Source organism: Protopterus annectens, chromosome 4.part0 (assembly GCF_019279795.1).
Source record: "Protopterus annectens isolate FY-2018-M chromosome 4.part0, PAN1.0, whole genome shotgun sequence".
NCBI classification, from domain to species: Eukaryota; Metazoa; Chordata; order Ceratodontiformes; family Protopteridae; genus Protopterus; species Protopterus annectens.
The window spans coordinates 459,581,711-459,602,888 of record NC_056733.1 but is presented as its reverse complement, the minus strand read 5'-3'; the positions used below and the strand labels follow the sequence as shown (position 1 = coordinate 459,602,888).

The following is a 21,178-nucleotide window of genomic DNA, read 5'->3' as shown; positions in this document are numbered from 1 at the left end:
CAATATCATTAACAATTTCTGCAACAACGGACTACTAGTATCAGCCACCTTCCTAGACTTATCCAAAGCTTTTGACATGGTTAACCATGCAAAGCTCCTCCAATTAGTATCTGCCCTCAACATTAGTAATTCTGCTATCTCCTGGTTCAAGAGCTACCTAGATTGCAGGCAACAAACTGTACTATGGAAAAACAACTATCTCCATAACTACCTGTCCATCTAGGGGTTCCCCAAGGCTCCATCCTGGGACCACTGCTCTTAACACTATTCACCAATCAACTCCCTGTCAGCATCCCCAATGCCTCAATAGTACAATATGCTGATGACACCACCATAATTTGTGCAGCCAAAACAATTGACCACCTTCTCTCCCAAACACAAGAAAGTTTTTCTCTAGCTGAATCATGGTTCATTAATAAAAACCTCATTCATAATCCTTCCACAACAAAATTACTCATCTTTAGCTCCCACAAAGCCACACACTCTTCAGATAGTTTCTTCAGATAGTCTAACAATAACACCACCATTTCCCCCACCAATCACACCAAACTGCTAAGTATGGAAATTGACAATCACCTTAGATTCGACCTACACATTTCACTTATCATTAAAAAAGTGCACAAAAAAACTGGGCCTCCTCTATCATAATAAACAATTTCTCTCCAACCACTCTAAAATAACAATCGCCAGAACCCATCTTCTATCCACCTTATTCTATGCCTCCCCTGTCCTTACTAACCTCCACAAAACAGACCTAAACAAACTAGATTGCTGTTGTAACAAGATAGCCAGATTTGCCACAGACTCTCCCTTTCAAACTCATCACTGTGAATCCCTCAAAAAACTAAAGTGGCTAGAACTCCCACTATTACTTCAATTCAATCAACTGTCTCTTCCACACAAAATACTAAAGAACACAGAAAACACCCCAGCACTACAACACCTACTTCAAAATTACACCACCACCAGAACTTTAAGATCTAGCTCCCAAAACCTACTTACAACAACCAGATTTAACAACGAGGCAGGAAAATCTGTCTGCAGCTACTATATATCTAAAATCTGGAATTCCCGTCCTCGCCATATAACTAGTAACAACTCCTCAACCCAACTTAAGAAACTTCTCAAAGATCATTTCACAAACAACAGACTCTGCTCCTGTCACACCCCAAGCTAGGGACACTAACATCATAGTATAGAATCCTACTAACCTGTAATGTGCTCAAAATCAGTATTAGTACTATTGCCTGACTAGAGAATTATCTCTACTTCTAACTTCTACGGTTGGCAATGAAAATGTATCTAACGTACTTTCACAACTGTACTCCTGGATAAGCTACCACTATCTACAGCTATATATGCACATCCTGACTCTCCTACAAAAAATGTCTGTAACCAGCCTTCAATACTAGGACTGCAGTGTCTGTTTATCTGTATTGTTTGCACTCTCTGCATTATCTATATTAACTTCAACTGTTTTAGACTAAAAATGTATCTCCCTTCAATACCAGGACTGTATTGTCTGTGTTATCTGTACTGTCTATACTCTCTGCATTATCTGTATTACCTGCAATTGTCGAAGCTAAAAATGTATCACTTGGAGCTTTTCTCCCCGGGCCTCCACTTAAAATGGACATGTATCCAGTTGGCCCTCCCGGTTAACAAATGTAAAATAAATAAAAAATAAATAAATTATAGATTTAGTCCTGTCTGCTCACTTCAGGTGTTGGTATGCACAGCACATTATAGTATCATTCATGTGGCATATTCTTTGTAAGGGGAAATCCTTTATGCATAAGTTGTCCTCTGTTTCCTTAACCACATCATTCAACTTCCTATAGATAGTAGGGAATTCTCTGTACTTTGGATATTCATGGTTAATTGTGACGTGATACTGACAGGACAAAGGCAATCATAAGGCAATCTGATCAATGTTTTCATTTATTTTATGAAGGGGAAATAGAGTTGGTGAGTGACCTTAGATTGTCAAACTGGTCAGCAAAGTTCATTTTGCTGTCTGACATGTACAGTAATTTTATCAGGGCATGTTAGATGTCATTCTACCAGATCAAAAGCTACCACCTCTGCTGCCTTTTTCAGAAATGATTCGACTCAAAACATCAATGAGGCATCAGGTCGGCCTTCCATTTACTCAATTACAAAGCATTAAAAACCAGATTAGCAGTGTCAAGGTATGGCATGGTTTGCTACTGCATACCTCTCAATCTCTTAGTGCAAGAATTATAAACAAAATCAGAGACACATATTAGAAATTGCTCTTATAAAGTTTGAAAGTTGTTGGAATAACAGGTGTTGCATTAGTATGCATTTTCTGAAAGATGTGAAGTCTGAAACTCAAATGTCTGTCATTATGTAGTGACTATAATCCTCAAACATTTGCCAGAAAACCACACAGTTTATGATGAACAGACCAAATGTGAGGTAAAAAACTGGAAATTCTGCAATATTTTTTAAAGTTTTATGGCTACTGTAGTCTTATAAGGCCTAGGTCCTTAAACCTTTCATCCATTCATTGGTGTACTGCTATGTGCTTTTCTGCACGGAATGATTTTCCTGCATCCGTGGCCATTATGGAAGTCTCCCTATAACCACAAAGATGCAAATAAAAGGATAAATGTTCCAGTGTAGTAGCTTCAATTTCCTTGGAAAATCAACCAATGGCCATAAAACGTCCTAGATAATTCAGAGTAGGGTCATGATAGTTATTATTTAAAATTGGAACACCATTCTGAAACATCTGTCTAAAAGTATAGTGCCTCAGAACTGTAACCTCAACAGATGATATATTAAGACTGTAAGTTATTGACTGTTAACATACTAGTACAGAAGTACAGAATGAAACAACTGTTGAATTAAAAGAGGCACAATAACTGGAAAATGATGAGAGAGAACAGGCTGTGGCTTACGTTTGGTTGTAACTGCTGGACAAACAAAACAGACTGCAAGCCTTCTTCTGCTAGCTTCAGTATGACTGGCTATGTATATATTATAATAATAATAATATTATAATAATAATAATCTTTTTAGATGGTTTGCAAATGTATGCAAAACATCTATACAAAAATCCCTGTTTCAGAGCAAGAAATAAAGAAATCATTTACAGAAACTGTACTCTTCCTAAATTAGAGTATTACTTATATGGACAGAAAAAAAACATAGCCTGAATAAAACAGACTACAGCATTGTAATATGAGTGCAATCAGCTGCATATGGAGCAAGTTACTTTCAGAACAAATAACATGTTAGGAGAGACAGAGATGAGATGTAGTTTGAGGCAAGGATCTAGGCGGAAGAGACTGTATCATATCATATCATATCATATCATATCATATCATATCATATCATATCATATCATATCATATTCTTAACGAGCTTTATATGTGAAAATATCCAGAATGAAGTTGTTGAATGGATGAGTGTTTGGAATGCTTCTTAACAAGATAGGGAAGACAATTTCATATGTGGGGTGCATGCAACTGAAGTGTGTCTCCATTATCAGGACATATTCATCCAGTGAGCAGGTAGTCACTGGCCAATTTTTCTACTCCTTACTAATTACTTTTCTGTGTGTGTGTCCACAGTCCAGATTATGGAATGAGCTGCAGGGTAAATATGTAGCTTTTATAAATAAATTATGCCTCCATGGTATTGTATGCCAGGTGTCAGTATCACTTCTGCTTCTGTGTGGACCTGAGCTGCATGGTGGGTACCATACAGGGACAAAACTGAGAGTTGTTAACAGATTGACCTCATATGCAGAATAATTCAGTTAGAAGGAATGAAACTTTATTACCCACAAATGTGATGCATTGATTTTACTGGGAAGGAGTTGTACACTTTGAAACAGAATTATTTTGTAATTCTTCTAGCTTTGATTCTTAGATCATGAGTCATAAAACTATATTTAAGTTATGTTACCATACTCTGTTTTAGGCCTACCCAGAAGTAAAAGTTTGGTCAGCTACGTGGAAAGTAGCTACTGGACTTCTAAGTCTACTACTATTGTTTATTGGCAAACTCTAAAAGTATTTTGTAAGTATTCTTAGGAATATGCATATATGATCTACAAAGGGCTTTCTAAGTCTTCCTTTGTGTGGCTGGAAACTGTCATGAAATAAACATCATTTCAAAGTGATTAATATTAGTGACATGAAGGCATTCAGGCTGATATATTGCCTTCATCAATGTTGTTTGTACACAGAATGCTTACTTTTTTATGTTTCTGACTATCTTTGCATTAAATTAACACATTTTAATACATACCTCTCAACCTCTTAGCACAAGAAATCTGAACAAATCCTAAAATAATGCATGGGCAAAGACCCAAATACAAGGACAGATAAAAAAAAATCCTTTTATAAACAGAATTTACTAGAAGAAGAGAATTTGTGTTAGCATGACTTTTCTGAAGGATATGAAGTCTGAAACTCAAATGTTTGTCATTATTTATTGACCTCAGTGATTTTGTCAGAAAACCGCACATTTTATGAAGAACAAATCAAAACAGTTGAGAGGTATGTTTTAATACTTGACAGTGGTTTTGATTAAAAAAAACATGTTTGCTAACAAAGAAGTTAGTTTGGAGTTAGCAAGGCAGACATTTTAAAGCAGCAATATTTAGATTAACCTTGTGAGTGATAAAACAGTTATTTGTATACTTGCCATTATGTTTTTTTTTTCACTGCAAGTTGAGCACAGACACCTGATGGGAGAAGATCATTTGATCCATTGAGAAATGGAGTAGCTCATTTGGTTCAGTAGTTATTTTGTACCAGAAGCACACCCTATAATATTACATGTTTAAGGAAAGGAATGGAAAAAAAGCTATAAAACATGAAAAAAGACATGGTGATTGTCATATTTTCCATGTATCTAGCTGGCATTATAACTCATTAAAACAGAGGTAGTAAGTTTTCATGAAAATATACAACAAAAGGTTAATCTGGAAGTGGAAACTATGAAGTGGTACACATGTCTAGGAAGTGATGGATACCTTCTGATTTTCTTGTGTTGCTGCCTGAGCTCCAGTTGTTTTATCTGAATGCTAATATCAACTCTAGGGACAATGTTAAAAGAAAAAAAAAACATGAAAACTGTTTGAGTACCATTCTATTTATGACTTCAGTAGCAGACTAGAGGTCGAAATTTCTTATGAATGTGGCTTTTGTGTAGTAATATCAAAAACAGGCAAGCCTAATGGTTCTTCCTTATGGCGTCCTGTTGTGTTTTGCTTCCCTGATTTGCTTGTCCTTAGATCTGAAAATGTTTTTCCAGCTGTCCACGATGCTTGTTGTTCACTGCTTATGCATGGCTGGTAAATAGTTTAATCTAACAAAATATGGGAACAAAAGTTAAAGTGAATGTGAAAATCAAAAAAATTCAAATGAAGCATAAACAGGGACAGAGGGTATGCAAACATTTACAGGAGATAACTGTTACTGTTCTGTATCATCTTCCAAAAGAAATCCATCAAAAGAAATAGGAAAGAATAAACAAAGTAGATAGAGTAAGTCAAAAGTGTAAGGGACAGAATAGCAAAACAGACATTTGTCAGTGTTATATGCTGATTTGCACTTTTGACAAAGCACAGCAGCATTATAGCAAACTAAAAAAACACAAAGGGATGAACAGCAAAGGAAAGAGGCAACAGCTAATGTAATTAAATCATAACACAACAATTCTTTGCAGCGCCTTATTGAATCATTGTAACAACTGTCAAACATTCTGTGTAGTTAAGTTATATCATACCTAGCTAACAACGGTTATTATGAAAAATAACTAAATCTGATGGAACATTTTAGCATAGAGCTTTTCTTCCTTGGCCTACACTGAAACTGTACAGAAATAAATGAATGCTTGAATAAATCTATATATAACAAAATGTAAGGAAACATAAATTATACTATCACATGCAGTCCCTACCACTCAATGAATGGCTTGTTTTTCAGTCATGAGCCTTTTATTTGTCAATTTACTACACATATTTTCATTCAACTTTCGTATTTGTTGTCTGAAATAAGTATAAAGAGCAATGTGTTGCATGTGTACATTCCAAGAACCAGAACCTTAGGAAAAACTTGTCCTCTCCTGAAAGGATTCCACATGCAGGACACATGGTGACTTGCCTTATGGCAAATGATACACACTGTATATATAGCATATCACAGTTTGAGATATGTTGAGCCTTGTAACATTTTGTAAATCATCTCTAAATTGTTTGCCAGAAGAGTAGCAACAGTGAATGTCTGTACTTTACAGTTTTAACAGTCTTATGTTTTCCACCGCACTTAAACCATCTGATCATTTTATCACTGGTCAGCCCTTTTCAGCTAGAACGCAGGCAGCAAGCAAATGACAAATACTATATGCATTCATAATCTATTTATTTTTTTATTTATTTCAGTTTGATAATGAGATAAGAGGAATGTTCGGCAGACTCTTTCCATAGTGCAAGACAAAACAAGCAGGTATACACAGACCAAGGATTCATAAAGTTATACAAAACCAAAGCATACTAACAGGGTAGAGACAATGCATTTATAGAATATTTACAGTATGTAAAATGCGAGTTAAATTCATATTTACAGTATCTGCAGTTAAGATAAATAGTTAAACACTGGTCATTTGTTAAAATTAGAGAACGGGACAACATATCAAACCCTGGACATAATTGGCTTTGCATTAGTATGTATTTTTTTTAAATACATACATTAAAGATCAATCACTGAATGTGCATACAAGAACTGGGTGAAAAGGAGACCCTGGACTTTTAGCAACAAACATATATTTGGGGAGGGGGTGTAGTAACCTTGGAAAAAATAGCATTGAACCTGACTGTGGATAACAAACACTGAACATCATTTAAGCTTGGACCTTAGACAATTTGTCCTTAAGATGATTACAGGTGGGAAACGACCCTTGCCAGTGAGCATAGTGAATTAAAATTACAGAAGTCATGAAAAGGGCTCATGCACATAAGCTGTATTTATTTGTTTGCTTGTTTACCTGTTTGGTTATTTATAAGATATTAAATAAGAGTCTGTTTGTTTATTTATATGCTGTTGAATGAGTTAGCCATTCTGGGCAGTGCCCATTTTTAGAGTCTCAGTGCAGAAAACCCACTGTTAGAACGTAATATAATAGGGAGAACCATTGATAGATATAAGACTATGCAGGTGTTAACCAGTTGCATACATGACATCAAACAATTTTAGGTGAACAAAAATTTACCATAGGACTGAAAATGGATGCAACATGATGTAGGCAATTTTTATTCTAAACCTTTCATTAATACTACTAATCTCTGTATTAAAACTTAACAACCATAAAAACATTTGCATAATTGCTCTTTATATTCCCCCAGGAAACAACATACCAATATTAGAAAACATACTTGCCTGGACTTCCCAAAATATAGATAATGAAACCATCATTCTAGGTGATGTAAATATCGACTGGCTAGATACAGGCCACAACAACCCCTCAAAAAACATAAATCTTTACAACTTCTCCCAACTAATTGAAGACATCACTAGACCTCACAAAAATTACAACTGGGGCTCCACAATAGACTGGATATTAGTATCCCACCCTTTCAATGTCGTCAGTGCAAGCATACTACCTAATACCATTAGTGACCACCACCCAGCATATATCATACGCAAAACTACTCCAACCACAGGCTAACACCAACACAAATCTACCAGAAATTTTACTAAGTTCCAATCATCCATATTTAATGAAACCTTAGCTAAAGTAAACTGGAAACCCCTCAAATCCCTACCACTTAATGAGGCTGTTGAATTCTTTAACTCAACATTTCTAGACATCCTAAATAGGCAAGCACCCTTCTTCTTCCTTTCGGTTGCTACCGCCACAGCAGATCAACTGTTTCCATTTCTTCCTGTCCTTTGCATCTTGCTCTGTCACACCAACCACCTGCATGTCCTCTCTCACCACATCCATAAATCTTATCTTAGGCCTTCCTCTTTTCCTGTTACCTGGCAGCTTCATCCTTAGCATCTTTTCCCAATATACTCTGCATCCCTCCTCAGCACATGTCCAAACCAACATAATCTTGCCTATCTGGCTTTGTCTCCAAACCTTCCAACCTGGGCTGACCCTCTAATATACTTATTCCTAATCCTGTCCATCCTCATCACACCCAGTGCAAATCTTAACATCTTCAACTCTGCCACGTCAAGCTCTGATTCCTGCCTTTTTGTCAATGCCACTGTCTCCAACCCATATAACAGAGCTGGTCTCACTACCCTCTTGTAGACCTTCCCTTTCACTCTTACTGGTACTCGTCTGTCACAAATCACTCCTGACACTCTTCTCCACCCACTCCATCCTGCCTGTACTCTCTTCTTCACCTCTCTTCCACACTCACCATTACTCTGAACTGTTGAACCCAAGTACTTAAACTCATTCACCTTCGCCACCTCTACTCCCTGCATCCTCACCATTCCTCTATCCTCCCTCTCATTCACACACATATATTCTGTCTTAATCCTGCTGACCTTCATTCCTCTTCTCTCTAGAGCATATCTCCACCTCTCCAGGGTCTCCTCCACCTGTTCCCTACTCTCACTACAGATCACAATGTCATCTGCAAACATCATAGTTGACAGGGACTCCTGTCTGATCTCGTCTGTCAACCTGTCCATCACCATTGCAAATAAGAAAGGGCTCAGAGCTGATCCTTGATGTAATCCCACCTCCACCTTAAATGCATCTGTCACTCCCACCGCAGACCTCACCGCTGTCACACTACCCTCGTACATATCTTGTACCACTCTTACATACTTCTCTGACACTCCCGACTTCCTCATACAATACTACAACTCCTCTCTAAGCACCCTGTCATATGCTTTCTCTAAATCCACAAAGACACAATACAACTCCTTCTGACCTTCTCTGTACTTCTCCGTCAACATTCTCAGAGCAAACATTGCATCTGTAGTGCTCTTTCCTGGCATGAAACCATACTGCTAATCACTAATCATCACCTCCCTTCTTAACCTAGCTTTCACTACTCTTTCCCATAACTTCATGCTGTGACTGATCAGTTTAATCCCTCTGTAGTTACTACAGCTCTGCACATCACCCTTATTCTTAAAAATCGGTACCAACACCCTTTTTCTCCATTCCTCAGGCATCCTCTCACTCTCCAAGATTTCATTAAACAATTTAGTTAAAAACTCCACTGCCATTTCAGCTAAACACCTCCATGCTTCCACAGGTATGTCATCTGGACCAACAGCCTTTCCATTCTTCATCCTCTTCATAGCTATCCTTACTTCTTCCTTGCTAATCCACTGTACTTCATGATTCACTATCCGCACATCATCCAACCTTCTCTCCCTCTCATTCTCTTCATTCATCAATCCCTCAAAGTACTCTTTCTATGTGCTCAGCACACTCTCCTTGCTTGTGAGTATGTTTCCCTCATTATCCTTTATCACCCTTACCTGCTGCACATCTTTACTAGCTCGGTCCCTCTGTCTAGCCAATCGGTACAGGTCCTTTTCTCCCTCCTTAGTGTCCAACCTATTATACAACTCTTCATACGCCTTATCCTTAGCCTTCGCCACCTCTCTCTCTCTGCCATGCACCTCATCTCCTTATACTCTTGTCTACTTTCTTCATCTCTTTGACAATCCCACTTCTTCTTCGCCAACCTCTTTCTCTGTATACACTCCTGTACTTCTTCATTCCACCACCAGGTCTCCTTGTCCCCCTTCCTCTTTCCAGATGTCACACCAAGCATCTTTCAAGCCATCTCTCTTACTAGCTCTGCTGTAGTTATGGATAAAATCTGGAAATCATGGCAGAAAAACAAAGATCCCTCAACTCTACTACATTACAAGCAACTCCGTAACCAGGCAAAACATCTAATAACCACTGATAAAAAAGACCACTACTTCCACCTACAAAGCCAACATAAAAATAATCCCCAAAAGTTCTGGTCTTCCATCAGCCAACTATTATACCCAGGCTCTCAAAGCAATCCATCCCCTGACCCACAAAAAACTCCCACTGAACTTGCTACCCTCTTCAATTCCTACTTCATTGACACCATAGCTAACCTAACCACCACCTTTCCTACAGTTAACAGCACCACCACCAAGACAGCAGATGACCAGGTCATCCCAGAAAACAAGTCTACCCTTAACCCTAACCTAAAATTCTCCCCCATACCCACCAGCACAATAAAAAAACTTTTACTTAAGCTAAAACCCTGGACTCTGGCCCCTGCCAATTTACCCCCACACTTCCTGCAGCTAGCAGCAAACTCTATAGCTTATCCCATCAGCATACTAATTAACAGATCAATTAAAAAATCCCTTGTCCCAGACATCTGGAAAAAAGCATTCATTCTTCCCTTACACAAAGGTGGCACCAACACAGACACCACAAACTTTCGACCCATAGCAATTCTCTCATCCCTCTCTAAAATACTGGAAAAATGCATCCATGTCCAACTCCTCAACCACCTGCATGAAAATCAAATTGTATCATCCACTCAGCATGGTTTCAGACAAGGACACAGCACCACTACCGCCCTCCTAGCCTTTCTTGATACAGTTAACCGGGCACGGGATTCTGGTAAAATAATTGCTTCACTTTTCCTTGACCTCTCCAAAGCTTTTGATACCATTTCCCACACTGTCCTACTCTCTAAACTATCCACCTTCCACATTTCTCCCCCTACCCTACAATGGTACAACAGCTATCTCTCCAATAGGCAGCAATCCACCAAATGGCAACAGTCTTACTCTCCCTTTCTCAGTACATCCACAGGGGTATCCCAAGGCTCCATACTTGATCCTCTCTTATTTAGCATCTTTATTAACAACTTTCACACCACTCTCCCACAATGCTCAGTAATCCAGTATGCTGATGACTCTACAATAATATGCACTGCAAATTCCAGCTCTGAACTCCAGCAAATTACCCAGAATGCCCTCACATCTACTGAATCTTGAATGCTTAACAATCATCTTGCCCTAAATCCAAAAAAAACTAAACTAGTAATTTTTACACCTAGGAAAACCACTCCATTTGATAAAAAAACTCTTCACTATACAAGCCCAAGACAATACCACTATAGAAGTTGTCCCACACACTAAATTACTAGGCATTATTATAGATGAAAACCTTAACTTTGACCTACACATAAACAATAACATCAAAAAAACACACCAAAAGCTTGGTATGCTCTACAGGCACCACCACTTTCTTAGCCTCTTTACTAGACAAACCCTTGCAACTACATTGTTATTACCCTCTCTCCTTTATGGTGCCCCTCTCCTCACTAATATCCAAAATTCTACAAAATCCAAACTTGCTATGTGTTACAACAGAATAGCAAAATTTGCCACCAAGGCCACATTCTCATCCCACCATTGTAAGTCACTGAAACAATTAGGGTGGCTGGAATGCCCCCACCATCTCTCATTCACCCAACTAACTACTGTGCACAAAATAATCTACAGACCCACAGACTGTCCTCCTCTCTCAACTCTACTTGCCAAATACCATTCCAGCAGGCATCTAAGATCTGAAAATCATCTACTTCTAAAAGTAGATAAGCCCACCTTACCTGCTGGTCAACTCCTCTATGCCTTCACCATCGCCATACTATGGAACTCACTTCTGCCTTCTATAAGAAACCCAGGCAGCACCACCACCTTCAAACAAATGCTGATAAATCATCTCAACTCTTCCTGGCTATGTTCCTGCTCTATAACCTAACCTCTTCACTCTATATGATTATTAAACTCCTATGTCTTTTGCTACTAGTGATTGATGATATTTTCTCCATATTTATTTTTATCTTCACTTGTTGATTCTGGTACAATAATACTGATCTCTGTTTATACCAATCTGATTGAATTCATTGAATTCTGCTTTAATGTATATTTTCTGTATATATTGCTGTAATCAAACAAACTAGATTCCTGCTTTTATGTATATATTCTGTATATGTTACTATATTTACTATCTGTAACACTGTTTCTGCTTCTGTGCTAATTAATGTTTATATTTTTTCTGTGTCTTGGTGGAGCTTTTCTCCCTGGGCCTCCACTGAAAATGGGCTCTATTAAGCCCAGTGGACTTATCCCGGTAAACAAATGCAATAAATAAAAAATAAATAAATTACATACACTCATACCATTTATATACTGAGGTCTGTAAAATAGATAAATGAAACAGCATTTTCTCAAGATTATTAAACCATGAAGACATTAAAATTCTTTCTCCTATTTGAATATATCGACACAGCTGTCTTTATTCTGCAGATATCTAGAATCAAATTTGTACTAAGATTTCAATAGCTTTTAGAAGCTAAAATAGAAATGAGTACACCATTCTTTACTATGTGATGAAGGTAAAGTTGTTTAAGCATAGGAAATTATATTACATTTAGAATTCACTTAACAAATTTGAATTATTGGTTAAAGGCCGTAGCTGCAAAACTTTATTAAACAGGCTGAGTATTTTAAAAAGTGCTTTGAGTATTAAAATTCAGACATTTCAAGAAGGGAAATTCTTGTGAAAATGCCCAACAATTTCTACTAAAGGGATGCCTCTAAAAGAAGTACTAATTTTCTGAATCTGTGATTTCATTAGCATTATCCAGAGGAGTGTATTATCCTGCAGAATACTAGTATGATTAGAAATCATGAGTAGTTAGTCTGAAGACAGGAAAACACAGTCCGAGGTTTGGAAATTTGAGTCTGCCTTTCTGCACGTGGTCTGAAATGTTTTTAAAATTAACTCTTGCAATTTTTGTTTACCGTATTATTTACCATAGAAGCTTAACAACTGTTCTGGTGACTAAAATGGAAAATTCTTAAAGAATATTTGAAATCAAACTATTTTAATAAGAGAATAGCCACGAGAGAAGGAAGATCTGTCTAAAAGGCTGAATTCCATGGTGGTGCAGCAGGTAGTGCTGTCGCCTCCCAGCAAGAGGCTCTCTGGTTCAATTCCCGGCTGTAGCATCTCCTGGGGTGAGTCTGCATGTCCTCCCCATGGTTGCGTGAACTTTAAAGACATGCAGGTAGGTGCGTGTGTGAGTGAGTGTGGCTTCTTTGAAGGTTGGGTGCTGGGTTGGCAACTCAACGCCATAAAAATCTACTGCCAATCATAAGCAGACCAGTGATCTGCTGTAGCGACCCCTAACTGGGAAAAGCTGAAAGACATTACTTATCTAAAAGGCTGAATTCTAATGTACTTCAGTTACCCAAATCCTATTTGATTTTGTTCATGGCTGGGTCCAGATTGGCAGAGTTAAAAGAAGAAGAGTCCTGTTTATACTTGGCATTGAAATACATCAGTTCCTTTAACAAAGCATTTATGGAAGAAACCAGTGAGTGTTTGATTTTGGAGGCTGGACTGGTGACAGGAAAATGAGTGGACTGTCCTAGATTAAGTCTGTAGAGTAGCAAAAAGCAAAAAACTGGCGAAAAAACAAACACAAAAGCCACACAACCTTGCTCCAGCAAGTCAAAAGGCAAGTCCCAAATTGCTAAACGCTAATTTTATTTGTAAACGTTTTCGCCTTGCTTCAAAAGCTTGGCTTCTTCAGAGATCAAACAAGACAAAATGAATAATGCAAGCTTAAATACTAAAAGGAAGTGATGTCATAAAAGGCCATTTTAAAAACATTATAAAAAATCTTTTGTTTCTTTTAATACATTAGTAATGTTTGCCAAAAGTCCTGCTTATCGGGAAACATATATTATTACAAAATGTAACCTAACAACAGTCAGATATTGAAAAATAAAATAATGTATTAATAAGTAAATAGGCAAGATGTATCAACCTGTAGGAAAATCCTACCCTTTAATAAAGTGTAAAAACTATCTAGGTATTGCAAGTGAGAACCTTAATTCATAACAAAAAAGTTAACTTAAATAACTTTTAAGTTTTAGAACAGGTAAAATATTACAATTATCGTTCAAACCAGGAACATGGAAGGCATCTGTTCTAAATTGCCACTCCAGTTCCTTAAGTTCCAACAGTAATGGAAATGGTCCCCCTCTAATTGATGGTGTAATCTGATCTATATTATTTATTATTTTATGCAGAATGCAATACTTTACTAGAAATGTTTTTGAAGCGGGATTATCCTTCTAAATTTGTAAATGACATTTTAGATGAAGTGGTCACAAAAAGGACTAATGGCTTTTTTACAGCCATTTTATCAAATAATACAGAGATAGAAGTTTTGACATCCCCTTCTGGGCAAGAAATAGTCTGTAGGGGTGAAAATGATAGATCTACTGATAGAAGAAGTTTTGATTCTACACTCTGTTACATTACTACATTTAGTTTTCATTCCAACGACATTGTAGCTATAATTCAGAAGAATTGGGACTTTATTGTGAATAACCCTCTGTTGGCCAAAAAATTTGGAGGTAACCCCAAATTTGTTTTTAAGAGGAGTAAAAATCTGAAAGAACTACTACAGATGAACAACACTTGTATACGGTTTAATAAAAGGCCGGGATGTCCCAATGTGGTTTTGTAATAGATGTAACCTTGTCAAGGTCGGACAGACCTTCACTATAAGGGATAAGAAATACACTATAAGGAAGCCCTTTAATTGTAATAGTAAAGCAGTAGTGTATGTTGCACTTTGCAATTGCTGTCCGTCTTACTATATAGGAAAGACGGATCGTAGATTACGTGATCGCATTTACGAACACGTATATGCAATGAGGACAGAAAATTCTAACAATGCCCTCTCCAGACACCTGAATGATTTTTCGGGGCATAGCTTTTCTTTTATGGCTATAGATCAGATTACACCATCAATTAGAGGGGGACCATTTCCATTACTGTTGGAACTTAAGGAACTGGAGTGGCAATTTAGAACAGATGCCTTCCATGTTCCTGGTTTGAACGATAATTGTAATATTTTACCTGTTCTAAAACTTAAAAGTTATTTAAGTTAACTTTTTTGTTATGAATTAAGGTTCTCACTTGCAATACCTAGATAGTTTTTACACTTTATTAAAGGGTAGGATTTTCCTACAGGTTGATACATCTTGCCTATTTACTTATTAATACATTATTTTATTTTTCAATATCTGACTGTTGTTAGGTTACATTTTGTAATAATATATGTTTCCCGATAAGCAGGACTTTTGGCAAACATTACTAATGTATTAAAAGAAACAAAAGATTTTTTATAATGTTTTTAAAATGGCCTTTTATGACATCACTTCCTTTTAGTATTTAAGCTTGCATTATTCATTTTGTCTTGTTTGATCTCTGAAGAAGCCAAGCTTTTGAAGCAAGGCGAAAACGTTTACAAATAAAATTAGCGTTTAGCAATTTGGGACTTGCCTTTTGACTTGCTGGAGCAAGGTTGTGTGGCTTTTGTGTTTGTTTTTTCGCTAGATTAAGTCTGTATTTGGAGGCTTACCTCAATATTATTATTTCTAATACCTGAAATTATAACAGAATATCATCTGCAAAAAGTGTTATTTATCATATAGTTATCAAATATTACAGTTTCAGTTCTGGGATTACAAAAAATTCTCCTAATGGTTGCAAAGAAAGATGCATAAAAATGTTTGATATTGGTTTTTCTCTCCAAAGTATAATATTTCCAGTAATTCTTTATAATTTACTCTTTAACACAATCCCTGCAGCACAATATGGAAATAATTTCTTCTGGCTCTTCTAAAAAAACTCTGTAACTCTAGATGTCCCACCAGCTTTAAATAACTTATTATAAGAAAGTTAATAGTGTAATTGGGATGATCAGTTTTGTTACATAAAATACATCTAGATTTTCTTTATATTGTGTTACTTTGTTTCTTTAGGCAAAGAGACCTAAAGTGGCATGGTTACTCTTATTTATAATGTGTTGAATGTGCCCCCCACACACACAAAGTCCCATTAACATCATATAGTTTGCCGCTATATTTAGCAGCCAGGCAAAACCTGTACTATCTAGTTAATAGGTAACTGCTGTGCTACATTTGTGAAGTACAGCAACAGCTTTAATGAAGCAATGGAAACAAGACACATTCTTACCTTAACAAGAATGATCACACAGTGCAAGGTCTGTGCACTGTAAAATGCAGGGAAGTGACCACTAAATGATTTGGAAATAATTTTACTTCATTAAAGCAAAAGCAATATATTGCTGCACATAAAGAAGGTAGTCTGTGTGCAATATATGCATTTTAGCTTCATGTCATAAAGGATCTGTATTCAAACAGTGAATTTCACTAATTCACCATTTCATTATACTGAACTCATTGAACTGAAGGACACTGAAAACCACTGATAACAGCAAACAGTATTTTTGCAGGGGGGGGGACCCCCCCCCCCAGTTAAATATACTAACTCCAAAATTGCAAACAGTGGAGAACAGGAAAAACTCCTTACCCACTGTTAGGGATCTGACACTAACAGCCAGCAACACACACAGAAGCACACGCGAACATACATTGACACACACACAGTCACACAAATGCACACACACACACACACACACACACACTTAAACACATACATACATAACACATTCAAGCACACATAGAGATGATAATTTTTAAAGTTGTTATACATACATCAACCGAAGTTCAGTGTGGTGCAGCACAATGTTAAAATCAACCAAGTGAATTGCAACAAACTGAAAGTTCCCTGGCAGGAATATTAAAAAGGCTTAGAGACAGATATACTGTAAATCAAACATGCCTTTTGAAATTGTGCTGCATGATAATTAAAGAGGAGCCCCAATGGGTGAGAGCCCAGTGTTTATCCATAGCTTACAATACCACAGTTTACATTGCTGGCAGTACATATGTCTGATGGATATTAGGCACAGATTGTAGCTTTCCTTACTTGTGGTGGTGGTGGTGGTGGGGGGGTGGGTAGCTGAAAAGTGTGGAACTTGTAGTCTTTTCTGAACCCTAACTCTAACCCTAAAACTCCCACCTGGTCCTTAACCGTAATGATGGTAATCCCTTCCCTAATCATAAAGTCCCCAGTCATACTCTAAACCTAAAACTCCTTTCCTGTTCCTTAAAACTTAGTCATCTTTTAATCCTTAACTGTAAAACTCCACTCTCACTCTGTATCCCTAAACTCCCTACTTGTTCCCTAAACCAAAAACTCCCTAAATCTAAAGTCCCCAATCATTTCCTAACCCTAAAACTAAAACTCCCTTCTTACTCCATAAATATAAAGTATTTGATAACTCTCTAACACTGAATTCCCCTCCTGCCTCCTAAGCTTTAAGTTTCCCCCTCCATCAACCTAAATCCTGCTCCTGATCATGCCTGAAACCATTACTTGCACCCCCCCCCCCCGAGGTAGATGGAGTAAGCTTGCCTGAACTCTGCCACTGGGTTCAGGTGATGTGCGGTGGCACCACTCTCTCCCCATTGCTGCATCACCTTGCCTAAATGATTACCAGTAGGCCATGCGAGCTGCAAGATACCTGAATCACCGGCTGTGGTATAATAGGTTTCGAGTGACTGGGATCTGTGTGCTTGTAGTAGACAGTATTAACTCTCTGGCTGCAAAACTGTAGAGACCAAGAAAAATTCATACAGCAAAGGAATCATTGGAATGCTAACAGAACTTGCACGGGTAATTTCATGTAGAGAACAGCTGTTAGGAGTTCAGCTCTGGGAAGCTGAATTTGATGAGTTTGAATCTTGCCCACTTTACATTAACACGGTATAGGGCAACATGCAATAAGACAGACTATAACAAAAACATTTTGTTTTTAATGCATGCTAACATAAATTTCTCATTCTTACATTGCCATCCAGGAAATGCTTGTTGCTATTGTTTATTTCCAACTACTCCAGAAAATGAAAATATAGATTTAATTTTGATGAAACACTTATTTCAAATTTGTTTACAGGACTTAAAACTCAACACAGTACAAAACAAAGAAAAACAGTAGTTTGTCCCCCATTTGGCAGCATATAATTGCAATAAAGCTAAAGTAAGCTTCTCGTAGATGCAGTGTAAGTGTGAATAATGAATAACGTGATTGGTTAGGCTGAAATGTGCACATTTAAAACCATTCCGCTTGTGTGTGTAAAGTGACCACTTCAGAATGTAAATTCTTAAAGACAAAATTTGCTTTATGAGGTATATAATTGTACTGGTTCCTTTCTAAAAGTCATATGAAAAAAAAAATCTCATAGTATTAACAGTAGAAAACAAAATACTTTTGGGATACAATACAAGGACCTGTGTCTAACCTTTCAAACTACTATGATTGTAGCTGCTCACAGCTTACTGCAATGATATGTTTTCTTGGATATGCAGTCAGGCTGTCTTTGAATGAGCTCATTTTAGAGAATAAAAACATGCCAGCTGAATGTTATCAATGTCAGTGGGATGCATGAGGCAAAGAAACTGTGTCATGCATTTAAAGACAGGAAGAGGAAGTGCAGGAGAAGCAGACTGCACAAACAACAACAAACTTTCTGGCTGGTGCTTGTTCTTTTTAATGCAGCAATATCCATTCTTGCCGGTGACTGCTAATCATTACTCATATGATGCTCATTTGTCACTTTGAAACATGATTTAAAGGGAGCAGACTGTACAGTTAAGTGCTTTTAATTCATGTTTGGGTCATGTTTCCTAGACTTTTAAGTTGTTATTAAGACATATGATCCTGTTCTCGTGATTCATGACAAGGGATTCTATGTTAAAAACATTGTGAGTCTGGGGATCTAAAACAAAACAGACACTTGACAAAACATCACATCTTTTTCTTAATTGTTGCCATCTATACAAACGCCTTGGCTGCCCACATGTTCTGTTTAAAATGAATCCTGTTTTCATGTTAAAATAATGCAGGAGACTATGTGAGGATTTTTTGTGATGCAATCTTTCACTTAGGAATCTAAAGAGGAGGCATAATAGCTATGGGAATAGAGAATCCAGCTGTAGATATGGATTTTGAAACTGCTTGCATGTTGTATACAATAACAAATTCTTCGCTCACATAGTGTGGAAGCTCAAGTGTTTCTTTGAAAACATTTGTTCTGTCCCACTGAAAGGTATGCTGTCCTTTCCTTGTATTGAGCTATTCTCATATTTCTTATAGAAGATGATTAATACATCTGAGGGTCACCCTAGGTGGGATTCCCAAAGTACATTTACAGTCTTTAGAACAGAGCTGTCCTTCTACCATTTATTTTTCCACTAAACAAACAGCCGTGAGACTCTAGAAAGGTAATGAAAAGCGGTTCCTAATGTCTTTCCAGGTGAGGGAAAGTATGTTTAACTTGATACTGGCATGCCCCTTGTCATACATTTTTGACCCTTTTTTGTCAACATGGCAGGGCTAGCCACTCAGTGGTGTGAACACTGGGACTAGCTGATTGCCACAGATGAAGGGACACTCCAACACCATGTACAAAAACGGGAAGAAGAGGTTGTAGGTGGATGTTTGTAGGTATGAATGGACATTCTTGCTTTGTTTTGGGCTCCATAAATTACTTTGTTAAACTAGAATGAAAAATGCAGTTCAGAACTCCCTCTCTTCCCCACACTGCCAATATGCAGAAGGCATACATCCAGAGTTATAGCTTTCTTGAGCAGCTCTGTTGTTGATGGGAAGAAGTCTGTGAACATACTCTACAAAATCCCAGAGAACAGCCTATCTGCTAACCTTCCACCTACAGCAATCTCCTCCACCACCATGCAGATGTAGTATGGAAACCCCGCCTTTCAATGGCTCCAGACCTGACCAAAAGCAGCACATATCCTCAACATTCTCTGCTGATCATGGTGCTACCCACATTACTATCACTGCCTGTTCACTGGCCTCCCCTTGAAGTGGGATATTAATGACTGCAGTCACTGCTCCCTTTCTTCCCTCCCAGCAGCAATCAGAGTTTGGTGTATGGTGGTCAGTTTTAATCTGCCATCTTAGACACTCTTTGCAGTGTAGCTCCTACAAGGGCCTGTCCTTTCTGCATCCTGAATACCATCCTACCATACTCATGTAGACTTAATGTGTGATGGAGGGCTCTGGTGTGCCTCAGACCTTTTTCTTAGTTTGATCCCAACACCTTATAAATGCTTATGAAGTATTTGACCATTTTCCCTATGGTATATATTTTTATTTAAACTCCATATGGGTTTGGAAGCAAAATGTGTATAATTTTATTTGCCATTTTCTGGAGCACTCTCTATGTCCTTGCATTCTCTAGAAGTAACCCTATATTTTATGTAAAAACCTTACTTGACTGTCTATGTAGAGAAATTGCATTCACTGTTTCTCACTTGTAATGCATCTTCATCTACATCTAGTACTTCCTTCCCATTGTAATGCTTTTTCATACTGATTGTCCATTTTCATGCAACACAAGTACCATGGATCCTTTTATATTTGTAGTACCCCACCCTTTTTGTCACATGAATTATTTTATCAATCTTTCCATAGAAATTAAACTATCCTGCTGTTAATGACTTCCGAAGCCTTGCTAATCTTTTCAGACCTTTAAACTGTATGTTGCATATTGACATTGTTAGAGAACATTGTGGTATCTGCAGAGAAAAATACATTTTCCCCAGTTCCGTCTGCAGTTTTATATATATATATATCTATATATATATATATATATATATATGTGTGTGTGTGTGTGTGTGTGTATTTTTATATATATATATATATATATATATATATATATATATATATATGTATACGTATAAACGGCAGAACAGAAATACCAGTGGCAATAGAAAAACCCATTTTACCCTTCACACTATTTTCAGAGTGCACTTTAGCTGTTGGATGACTCACCTTCCTGCTTTTTTTTTAATATTTATTAGTTTCGAATGTAAATTTATATTTATTAAGGTAAATGAATCAAAGCACTGTTGCAATAAAAGTGAATGGATGGATAAATAAACATGTGTTCTAAAATATATGCCTAGTGTCCAAATAAATACACATAAATTGAATATTGACACATTATAGGCTATAGAGAAAAGGAAGGCCTTTATGCACCTTTTAAAAGTGACCATTGTGAGGGACTGCTAAACCACCTGTAGAAGAAGGTTCCAGAGGTGAGATGTTTGACAGCAAAATGACAGGACACTAAGTCTGGCTGTGTAGCACACAAGGAATGAGCCCTGACTGTGACTG

General features: G+C 37.3%; 1 protein-coding gene across 1 annotated transcript in view; it reads left to right on the top strand.

The window, feature by feature from the left end:
* The window catches only part of SCARF2 (scavenger receptor class F member 2), a 1,458,836-nt gene that overhangs the window by 437,151 nt on the left and 1,000,507 nt on the right, over positions 1-21,178 (top strand). The window lies entirely within an intron of this gene.